The sequence below is a fragment of the Zingiber officinale genome, chromosome 4B (assembly GCF_018446385.1).
Source record: "Zingiber officinale cultivar Zhangliang chromosome 4B, Zo_v1.1, whole genome shotgun sequence".
Classification (NCBI taxonomy): Eukaryota; Viridiplantae; Streptophyta; class Magnoliopsida; order Zingiberales; family Zingiberaceae; genus Zingiber; species Zingiber officinale.
In genome coordinates this window covers 77,805,356-77,817,250 of record NC_055993.1, presented here as the reverse complement: position 1 = coordinate 77,817,250, position 11,895 = coordinate 77,805,356, and the positions used below count along the sequence as shown (strand labels likewise).

The 11,895-nt window shown below is 40.6% G+C and overlaps 1 non-coding gene across 1 annotated transcript; it reads left to right on the top strand.

The window, feature by feature from the left end:
* The first annotated feature begins 4,634 nt into the window (after positions 1 to 4,634).
* LOC121978839 lies at positions 4,635 to 4,740 on the top strand. The gene has a single exon (XR_006111180.1). It is a non-coding gene; the product is annotated as a small nucleolar RNA R71 (small nucleolar RNA).
* Positions 4,741 to 11,895: the final 7,155 nt, after the last annotated feature.

Sequence of the window (11,895 nt, the reverse complement as noted above, 5' to 3'; positions counted from 1 at the left end):
CAAGTCAACCGGGAAGTTGACTTGACAAGTGTTCAGTCGACCGAACCCACTGATCGGTCGACCGAACCCCTTTCATCAGTAATTAGCCATTGGAAACACATCAGTAGCCACGTCAGCAACCAATGGCTGATCGGTCGACCAAACCCTCTGATCGGTCAACCAAACCGGAGATAAACCACAAGACTTAGTCGAGCGTACTGATCGGGCTAGCTCAGAGAGATCGTTGGCTGATCGGTCGACCGAATGCAAGGATCGGTCGACCGAACCCAAGCTCGATCCAGAGAGACGGCACCTGGACGGAAGGTTGGAAAGGTACAGCAGGTTCGGTCGACCTAACCTGGGGATCGGTCGACCGATCCTTCTCGAGTCAAAACCTGATCCCAAAAATCAGGTTATCTGATAAGTCTTGGAACCCCTATATAAAGGGGTCTCGAATAGCTGTTCAAGCACAACGAAAAAAGCAATCAACTCTCTGTGTTTTATTTTCCAAGCAATAGTTCTGTGCTCTCAAAGTGTAAAAGGCTTCTCCGCCTTCATAGAAGGAGACGTTTCTAGTCCGCTTTCAAACTGCCTTGGATTAATAACCATCTTGGTTGTAACCAAGTAAAAAACTGAGTCTAGTTTTCTCTGTTCATTCTTTTTAATTTTGTTTAATTTCATAACTATTGTTTTATTTGAGTTGAAAGTTCGAGGAGGGTATAATTTGTGATTGCAGGCAATTCACCCCCTCTTGCCTGTCCCCGCTGCGCCAATAAGTGGTATTAGAGCCCAATAACCTCAGAATGACTAACCGTCGTCTGAAGCACAAAGATCAAAACAATGGCCGGCGCGAACATTCATCCCCCGAAGTTCGACGAAAATTTTGCTACATGGAAGAGAAAAATGGAGGTATTCTTTAAAACAGATTTTGACATTCTTATTACAATGAAATATGGTTTTGCAGCTCCAAAAAACAAAGAAGAAAACCAATGGACGAAGAAGGAGCAGGCTGATTTCGTCGCTAACGGAAAGGTTGAGTTCCACTTGCTCAGCGTTCTTTCGCCCCAGGAGGTAAATCGGATCGGAAGCTACAACTCCGCAAAAGACCTCTGGGATAAATTCCTGGAGCTCCACGAGGGTACCTCGGAAGCAAAGCTAGCGAGGCGCGACATCCTTCGGACACAACTAACGAACCTCCGGATGAACAATGGCGAGAAGGTAGCACAACTCCAAGCAAGGATTAAGGAGCTAATAACTCAACTAATCAATCTTGGAAAAGAAGTAACGAACCGGGATTCCATCCGATATGCGCTCAACGCCTTCCCCAGAACTCCAGACTGGGCGTCCTTAGTAGATGCATATTACATCTCTAAGGACTTTGAGGTAAGTAGCTTAGAAAACTTATTTTCTACCTTCGAACTTCACGAGTCTCGACTTGCAGAGAAACCAGTAGAGAAGTTGAACCTCAACATTGCCCTACAAGCCGAAAAGGATGATCTCGACTCCGAAGCATCGATCGACGAAACCGAAGCGGCACTACTGGTAAGACATTTTAATAAATTTCTTAAATCTAACAAATTTAAATCGCAGTCGAGGAAGCATCAACGCAACAGAAGGACGATACGATGCTACAACTGCAACGAGGAAGGGCACATCAAGGATAACTGTCCCAAACTGAAGAAAAAGAACAAAGAAAAGCCTCAAAAATCGACGTCCTCTACACGTAAGAGCCTGAAGGCCACATGGGATGATTCTTCATCCTCCGAGTCAGAAGCCGAAGCTTTCTCGGGACTAGCACCGGTGGCCAATCATCTCTTTGAAGGTGACTCGGACTCAGAGATGACCATTGATCAAGGGGGAGAATCAGAAGAAGAAAGCTACGATGAAGGGGGAGCATCACCAAGTGAGGTAAGTAAGGTACGTGATCTCACTCCCTCTCAGTCTTTTAAGTTTATCAAAGTACTTACTAAAGACTTAGTCAAATCAGAAAAAGAAATTGCCAATTTAAAAATAATGTTAGAAAATATGAATTTAGAAAATGAGAAATTAAATTTGGAACTTGATAAATTGAAAACTGAAAATGCATGCTTAAGACCAAATCGATTTCAAAAATCAAAAATTAAGGTCTACGAAAAATTAAATTGGTATATAAGAAAACATCAGGGTCAACTTAGAAAAATACCAAAAGTATATGTACCCCCTAAGTTTTTAACCAATCCTGTAGGAAGGAACCTTTACTAGGTTCCAAAATCTTTGCTAGAGTAAAACTTAATGAGTTAGAACTTTCAGCGAGTAAATTAAACAATGAATTTCTTTATAAAGCTTTGTCTAAGGAAGTGGTTGTTGCTCCAATAACCAAGAAGGCCAAGTGCCTCGCCATGACCTGGAAGCCAAAATATCGAAATAAAATGTTTAATTAACTTTCTGGTAAAAGCGTTAAAACTAGAATAAAACAATGCTTTAAAATGTTACTTAAATATTTTTTTTATCATTTTTAAATGCTGCACATGAATTTTTAAAAATTTTCAAATAGTATTTTTATCTAAGTTTAAATCTATTATGAAATTAGAAATTATTTTATTTACACTTGAAAAATCTTTAAAACTATTTTTTGCTAAAATGTCTTCTAGAGTTAGAAAGTTTTTTTGTTGAAGTTGATTTTTTTAAAGTTAGAAATTTGTGGAAATTGTCTTAACCTTAAATTATTTACTTTGCAAGATTTTCAAATGACTTAGAAAAATTTTTTTTCCCCATTTTTGCTGTGATCAAAGGGTGAGAGTTTAGTAACAAGTTTAGGGGGGTTTAGGGGGAGTTAAAAAGAATTAAACTTTTTAATGCTTTTCCCTTCTAACTTATGTTGCAAATTCTATCATTTTTGCGCTTAAAATGTTAGTTTAGTAATTTTATTAAAATTACTATCTGTTTGTTTTTACCCTAACTTAAACTTGGGTTGATGCACATCAAAAAGGGGGAGATTGTTGGACCCCGTGGTTGTTTTAGTGTGATCAACCAAGTTTAGGTTAGGTCCTGTTTGTCTGATCCCTGTGTCTAAGTGTGCAGGAACTTAGGAGCGCAAGAAGTCGAGCGGAAGACGCAGCTAGCGAGAAGGATGGCACGGGAAGGGAGCCGACGGGCTCGGTGCGTCCGAAGGATGAGAAAGCTGCGGAAGAGTACACCGGTGGGCGTGAAGAACGTGTGCGGCGTTCGAGGGATGTAAAGCCGAGACGGAAGACTGCTCGAGGAGAAGGCCGGGAACTGGGTTCGGGTGAGCCCTATTCCAAATGGCCGAAATCACCCAAGCAAGCCGAACCAGAGCAAGTCAACCGGGAAGTTGACTTGACAAGTGTTCGGTCGACCGAACCCACTGATCGGTCGACCGAACCCCTTTCATCAGCAGTCATCCATTGGAAACACATCAGCAGCCACGTCAGCAACCAATGGCTGATCGGTCGACCGAATCCTCTGATTGGTCGACCAAACCGGAGATAAACCACAAGACTTAGTCGAGCGTACTGATCGGGCCAGCTCAGAGAGATCGTTAACTGATCGGTCGACCGAACGCAAGGATCGGTCGACCGAACCCAAGCTCGATCCAGAGAGACTGCACCTGGACGGAAGGCTGGGCATGTACAGCAGGTTCGGTCGACCTAACCTGGGGATCGGTCGACCGATCCTTCTCGAGTCAAAACTTGATCCCGAAAATCAGGTTATTTGATAAGTCTTGGAACCCCTATATAAAGGGGTCTCGAATAGCTGTTCAAGCACAATGAAAAAGTAATCAATTCTCTGTGTTTTATTTTCCAAGCAATAGTTCTGTGCTCTCAAAGTGTAAAAGGCTTCTCTGCCTTCAAAGAAGGAGATGTTTCTAGTGCGCTTTCAAACTGCCTTGGATTAACAACCATTTTGGTTGTAACCAAGTAAAAACACTGAGTCTGATTTTCTCTGTTCATTCTTTTTAATTCTGTTTAATTTCATAACTATTGTTTAATTTGAGTTGAAAGTTCGAGAAGAGTATAATTTGTGATTGCAGGCAATTCACCCCCTCTTGTCGGTCCCCGCTGCGCCAACACCTTTGAGCTTATGGAGGAGGTCCAGCTTGCTTATCTAGTGTTGGTGTCATCAACCGTTGAGGAAAAGGTACTTGTGGCCTTTGGGATCTTCTTGGAGTAATGGAACTGAGTTCTTGAGGTCTTCTATTGTTCTTCTCCTCAATCCTAAACAAATCTTTCTTCAGAAGTTCTTTATGATTCTTGTCACTTCTCAACTTAATATCATTATCAGTTACACTAGATCTTATCTGTGTAGGAGGAAGGTCTTCCTTGAACCATTTTGAAACTATGCTATTAATCTTTTCCCTCAAATGTTTGAACTCCTCATTCTGTGACTTCTGAATTTCGACATTCTTGGGTGGTTGAACTGCATTTTATTTGACAGGCTCTCTTGTATATATGGCTTGTACTTCTTGAATTTCTGAGGGAGATTCCATCCAATTTTTGCTCGACCATCCATGGAGGTTCAATGCCACTTGATCAATTAATGTATAAGCTTCTTCTATGCTCTTGTTCATAAAAGAATCTCCAACTGATGAATTTAACAAACACTTATTTGAAAAAGGAATTCCCCTATAGAATATGTGTAGAATCAGCCATTTCTCCAAACCATGATGAGGGCACTGTCTTTGTAGACTCTTGAATCTGTCCCATGTTTCAAATAATGATTCTCCATACGCCTGAGCAAAATTTATGATGCAATTCCTCATATAAATTGTTCTGCCTAGAGGGAAAAAATGATTCAGAAATTGCTGCTCCAATTGTTCCCAACTTGTGATGCTTTGAGGACGAAGAGAATATAACCAAGTCCTTGCTTTATCCTTGATACTAAAAGGAAATGCCATCAACTGAACTGCATCTGCTGATACTCCTTCACAATTCACTATATCACAAAGCTCTAGAAATGTCTCAAGGTGCAGATAAGTACTTTCTGATGCTTCTCCTCCAAATTTGTGACCTTGTATCATGAAAATTAACTCTAGGTCTAGTTGGAAACTTTCTGCTTTAATATGAGGCTGCATAATAGGAGATAAAAATCTTGTAGAAATGGGTGTAGAGAAACCTCTTAAGGCCCTACTTGATATGTTAGTGCTCATGGATATTCAAGAAAAAAAATTATAAGAGAAAAACAAAAATGAAGAATTAAGAGTAAGAAAGAGAATACAAAAATAAAGAAAACGAAAAACTGAACCTTAAACTAATAATAAGAAATAAATGCAGAGTTTTTTTTTGAATTATGAAAATGGAAAAAAATAAAAACTATTCACAAGTCTAGATGGACTAAATTGCTAATCTACTAATGTTAATGCGAACAATCCCGGGCAACGGCGCCAAAAACTTGTTACGCAACCGTAAGTGTACGGTTTCGTCATCAGTAATATATAAGATCTGTCGAATCCACAGGGACTATTGATTAAGCACTAGAGATATCGCAAAGTGAGTTATCTAGACGGTCAAAAGTTGGCTTTGACGCTTGCAAACTAATGAGAGTGATTTAAGAGAGAATGAGAAGGTTGAGAAGAAGAAAGAGGAGAGGGAGAATTGACCTTTGAGGGAATTGAGCTTCGGAAAAGGGACTCTAGGATTTCGGTCTCATTATAATACTAGGAAATACTACATGGATTGCTTAGTTTCTATCCTTTATGTCCATGCTCTTGTCGGAAGTTAGATTGGTCGGTATCCCTAAGTATAACGTAGAGACGATTCCTGTGAAGTCCTGTAATGGTTAACCCCCTGTCATGAGGGCGCCTTGGTAGATCACCGGGATACACATCTAGTAAATAACAATAAGGATAAGGGTAGAGGTTTAGTACGGTTACCTACTTCCTTATAGAGGAATTGTCTCTCCTTTCAAGAGAATGCCCTAGACATCCGTGAACGAGCTATCCTTGTCACTGGGGCCCCTCGGGTATACGATCTAGAGCACTCTCTTTGCGAGAGCAGCAGTTCCTAAGGGATTGTTTCTCCTTTTAAGGGAACGTCTTAGACGTCTGGAAAGGGTTACCCCTATCAGTAGGGTACCTTGGTCAATACGCTCTAAGACATCCCCTTTGTAGGATCAACAATCCTCCACATCAATCAATCAAAGAATAGAAATATAAACATGTCACATTCACAACTCATCAAGCATAAACAAGGCATTAACAAGTCATTGAATAGAAATATAGTGAATCTACATAGTTCTGCATCTCCATCATATTATAAATACTTTCTAATCCTAGAAGAGGATGTATACTTCATTGTGGGGGAAGAACAACCCCAAAACATAAAGAAGAACATACTCACAACCGTTGATATGAGAAGGAAGGGAAGAAGCGATGTTTGCTGAGATTTTCGATGTCTTGGGGATGCCTCCTTGCTCTAGAGATGGAAGGAACATCAAGGGACGGTGGTGGATGAAGCTCTAGGATTTCCCTCGAAGGAGAAAATCCTTTCCCAAGGAGAGGGATGAAGTCCCCAAACCAAAGATAATCAAAGAATAGGGTTCTTGACCCTTTTATACCTCCTCCACGCTGCCCAGGAAAACCAGGATTACATGCGTCCAGTAAACCAGGTTTTTCACCCATTAAACCAGGTTTTCTCATGATTTATCCTGAACCAAAGTTGTATCCCTTGAAATTATATTCAATCTTATACTTAGATCGAGCCCTGACTCAAATCGAGCTGAAAGTTATGGCGGTTCGAAGTTTGGTCTGCAGTCTGAGCGGAGGTCCAGTTGAACCCGCGGTTGGGAGGCACGGCCATGCCATTTAGCATGGGAAAACAATTCTTTCTCTCTGTTGGATCTGAAGAAAAGTTGTATATCTTGAAGTTGGCTACGTTTCGGTATAAAGAACAGCCCGAAACTCCAACGGAGCACAAAGTTATGGCCGAATTACGATCGGTCTGCAATCTACCTAGAATTCAGCACAGCTCTGTTTTGGCGTGGCACAGCCCGTGTTCTTCGTCGCATGGCCATGTGGAATTCACACGGCCTTACACGGCTTCCTCTCAGATTGAGTCACACGGCCGTGTGGGGTCACACGTCCGTGGCCTTCTTCGTCTCTGCCGAGGTCACACGACCGTGACCTTCTCTGCCTCTGGAATGTTGGCACGACCGTGTGTTGCTTGGCCACAGAATGATTAGCACGGTCGTTCCATTCGGCACAACCATAGCCTTCCTTCTCTCGGGATCATTGGCACGACCAAAGCACAATAATGGCCACACGACCGTGTGACCTACACGACCTAAGCTCCTGTGTGCGTTTTAGCTCCATTTTCACTCCAAATAGCGTCCTGTCAATCAAAACAAGCAAAGAGCATATTTTTGAACAAAATATACTGGAAGTATGATATTACAAAGAAATATGTTGCAATAAACATAGAATATGCTAATGAAATACAAGTAGATGTGCGTCTAAACATGCATAAATGATCATAAGATCTACGCACATCAGTAATCATGAATAACATTTATCAATTAATTACTTATATGCATATTCATGGTAATTATGCATGGATCAAACAAATCAAGCATTTATTAGTTAAGTTAACAAGTTATAATTTTAAGCTAACTTTTAAGTTGAGTTATGAGTTTACTGATTAATTTAGTGTTTATCGATTAGTTTCATAATTAAAAGGTATTTGATTATAACTGGGTTTGTAGAGTTTAAGTTTTACCTTCGACTTGTAATCCAAGTATAGATTTTGTAATTTGGTTAAATTATTAACAATCTTTTCTAATTTATCAATTTTATCTTTTAAAATATTATTATATTTTTCTAATTTTCTAAGAGTTAATTTCTTATTTTTATTAAATAATTTTGAGTTGTTTTTATTTAGATTCGAATCTACTTTATTCATTACATTATTAGCGAGCATTTCTAATTTCGAGAGAAATCTAAACTAGTGCAATCAAGATTAGTTAGGGGTACCGACATGTGTTGCAAAAATTAGATTTTCATATAATGTAAATTTACTAACCTTAATTTCTCCCCCTAGATTCTTGGGTCTTCTTTTTGGACATTGACTTTTGAGTGACCCATTCGTTTGCACTTGGAGAATTCAATGTGCTTCTTCCCTTTCCGGATTGATTTCTTCTTTTCCTCAGGTTGTGTCGACTGAATCTTACGAGTAGGGCACTGGTTTCTATAATTCCCTCTCTCCCTACACTTAAAATAAGTTATGTGAAATTTACAATTTTATCTTTTGGATCCATGATAGGATTCTCCCTCTTAACTGTTGCCATCTCGAATTTGGACTCAGATTCAACTATCTCTTCTTTGTCCATTAGTGCTATGAAATCAGTCTAATCCGATTCTTCTGAGTTTGGTTCGGAGGTTGACTCTAGAGAGTCATACTCAGATTCAAACTGGTCTTCTGGCTCTAAAGGAATCTCATGAAGCTTGATCAATTTCTCCCAAAGCTCCTTAGCATCGTTGAACTTTCCAACTCGATCAAGCTCTGAATTTATTAGTCTGCATAGGAGAGTATATATTGCTTTTGTATTTTCCTTGATTTTTCTTCTTGTTTGTGCATCACACTTGTCACAGGCAATGGACACACCTTCTTCGGTGGGGAGGATAAATTCGATCTGGACTATGGTCCATATCTCCACTTGGGTCTTTAGTTGGTACTCCATGTGGTCTTTTCAGTATCCAAAATTCTTGCTGGACAAGAGTGGTAGGCGTGTAGTGTTGTAGCCTTCTTAGTGAGCCATTGTAGAAGAAAATCTCACACACAAAAAGAAAAAAGAACCAAATATCCCAAGACTTGATCTTGGATTAGTAGTGCGGAAAAAAATAAAAATGACAATTCACTATTTTCAAAAAATAATAAAATATTAAAATATTAAAAAAATATTATTATAAATTTTGGTAACTTCGATATTTTACTGATATTAACTAATGGTGAAAAGATGAGAATGACTTTTTAAAAATAATTTTGGAGGGAAAAAACGAAAGCCGTAAGAATCTATTTTTAAAAAAAATGGTATATAGTTTATTTTTCAAAGAAGAACCCCCTTTTCTTGATTGGTAGTTTCACCAATTCAGAGCAGGCTCGCTCTGATACCCATTGTAGGATCATTGAACGCTAGAGGGGGGAGGTGAATAGTGTTCGTGGCTGATTCATTCATTTTAAAACAATCGAGTAAAAACGCAGCAGAATAATGAAAAGACAGAGACAAGAGAAAGCACACCAAGATTTACTTAGTTCGGAGCCTGTGACGACTCCTACTCCAAGGCCCACATGTGAGAGTGCTTTTGATGGGCAATCACTAATTAATCAAAGGTTACAACAAGATTTACAGTTGAAGTACAAGTAACTTTGAAATACAACAATACCGATGACTTGGAGAGTTGAATCCTTTGCACAATCATCATCGGAGCAACTTTCAAGCATCGAGGATGCATTTTCTGAGTAGTTCGAGAAGCGAAACTTGTTCGAAATATTGTTGTGAAGCTCCTGGTCGAAGCCTACTTTTATAGACTATTCCAAGTGCTTGGAACCACTCCGAGCGTTTGGATCAGGTGGTTCGGCCAACCGACGCACGCCACATTAGCTTGCAGATAATTTTTGGGTTCTGGGCATCCGGACCCATTCCGAGCGCCCGAACCAGCTTTTTCTGTAACGACCCGCCTTCTGGACACTGGCTGTAAGGCCGATCGTCACAATAATGCTAAACTATACTGTGCGGAAAGCTGGGCTAATTAAAATTTTACTCTACTAATGACGAATACAACTGATAAGAAAGGTCTAAAGACCTTCTTTGCTGGTGTACATATGCTAAGGAGGAGAAACTGAACATCCCAACTGAGCTAGGGGCTAGAAACTAACTTCCCAACTATTCACAGACCTGCCGATCGATCCATAGATCGATCAGAGCTGCGGTCATTCTGTTCCCAACTGGATCGGTCGGCTGACCGATCCAGGTGTGGCTGGATCGGTCGGCAGACCGAACCAGGTATGTCTGGATCGGTCGGCTGACCGATCCAGGCACCTGAAGCTCTCCTGGAACGCTACTGTATCGTGCTGGATCGGTCGGCTGACCGATCCAGGAGGATACATGGATCGGTTGGCTGACCGATCCAGTGGCACTGCCCAGGCTCTGATCGGTCTGGAGACCGATCAGAGTTCTGATTTCGCCCGGGGACTCTGATTTCAGCACTTTGGCGTGCCAAAACCTCACACAACAATTCTAACAAGGCTAGGAAACACTCTAACAATGGAAACTAACATTCTCACATGATAAACGAAGGGTTCTAAGCATAATAGAGTGCATAGCTAACTAATTCATAGTGATTAACAACTAGAGTGCAAATAACAAAATACTGTAAAGTTCTGATGCTTAAGTAAAACTTGCTAAAATCCCTTAGAATCTTTTATTCCAGTTCCTGCCACACACATCTTGATCTGCACTGACCTCCAGCCTCCGCTACTGGTCCACTTTTCCTTTACCTTTATCTGCAGTATAAGAAAAGTAGTATCTATAAGCTAAAAAGCTTAGTAAGAAACCATCTACCTCACAAAAACATGCAACGATGCAAATATGATTTTAAATCATGCTGTTTAAAACCTATGCGGGATATACTGAATAAACTAAGCATGACATGGCATGTAAGCATACAATCATGGCATATCTAAAGCTGAACATATAAACATGTATAACAACTGCACATAAAGTTATCATGCATATTCACACGGAAAAACTAAGCTGGAGCATGATACTGACTGAAACTGAACTAAGCCAAAACTGATCTTAAACTATAATCACTGGATTAGATTAAGAGTTTGAAAGCTAATATCATAATAAGTGAAAATAGTAATCATGCTGCTGTTTGAGCCCGACAACTGTACTTGCTATGCGCGCATCTCTAACTAGACCCGAGGTTGCAAATCCCGAATTTAGTAGAGCTACTAGGTTATCTAAACCTAGGGACCGACTATGGGAGTCCAGCCCAATGGATATCTAATCCAGTACAGTGCCAACTGAAAAGTAAAATACTGAGTATAGCTAAACTGTTCTAAATAGCTGTTTCTAGGTTATCTGAACCTAGAGCTAGGTTGTCTGAACCTAGAGGCGACTGTGGGAGCCCACCCATTGGACCGTAGTCCCATATAAGCTAGGATAACTGATTTACTGATTTAGATGCTTCTAATGCATTCAACTGTGCTAATAAAAATACCTAGGTTGCATTTTTTTCTAAGCTAGTTATTTAATCGACCACCTAGTGTGCTTTAACTCCCCTCTCTATTAGGGAGACTACCTTTAGGCACCCAACAGCATCTAAACCTCCAACTGAAGGAGAAAAGACGTGTCCGGCCCATCTAAAGGTACTCACTAAATCCCTAAACCTGCGAGGAAGGTTAAATACACCCTATATGTCGAAAACATACGCATATAACTAAACTAATGCACAGAAAATCAAACGGTAGCTATTATACTGCAGGTGAGGGGTTTCTTACCTCCTGTTCGTAATTTCTTACGATTCTATTCGCTAGAATTCCGGTGGAGATGACCTTCTCGACGATCCGCTCACGTCTTTGCGTTCCTCTCGCGGAGAAGAACCTCTTTCGTGTTGGAGTCGTCGCCGGAAGATGATCCGAGAGCCCTTGGGCTTGGGCGCCGAGAGAGGAGGAAGAAGAGGAGTGGGCGGCGGTGAAGGTTTTTGGGAGAGGGATAGGTCACGGTGAATTTGATGTTGCCGAACCAAGTTCTCAAAATAAACCAACCCCCAACTTAACCTTCCTATTTATACTAAGTAACTAATCCGGCCAACCCAATTATAAATATAATTGGTCCCCTTTTCTTTCAGCATGGCCCTGCTGGGTTCAACTGGTTCCCAACATTATCTCTAAGCCATAGGTCTCGGGTTCGATTCCCGCC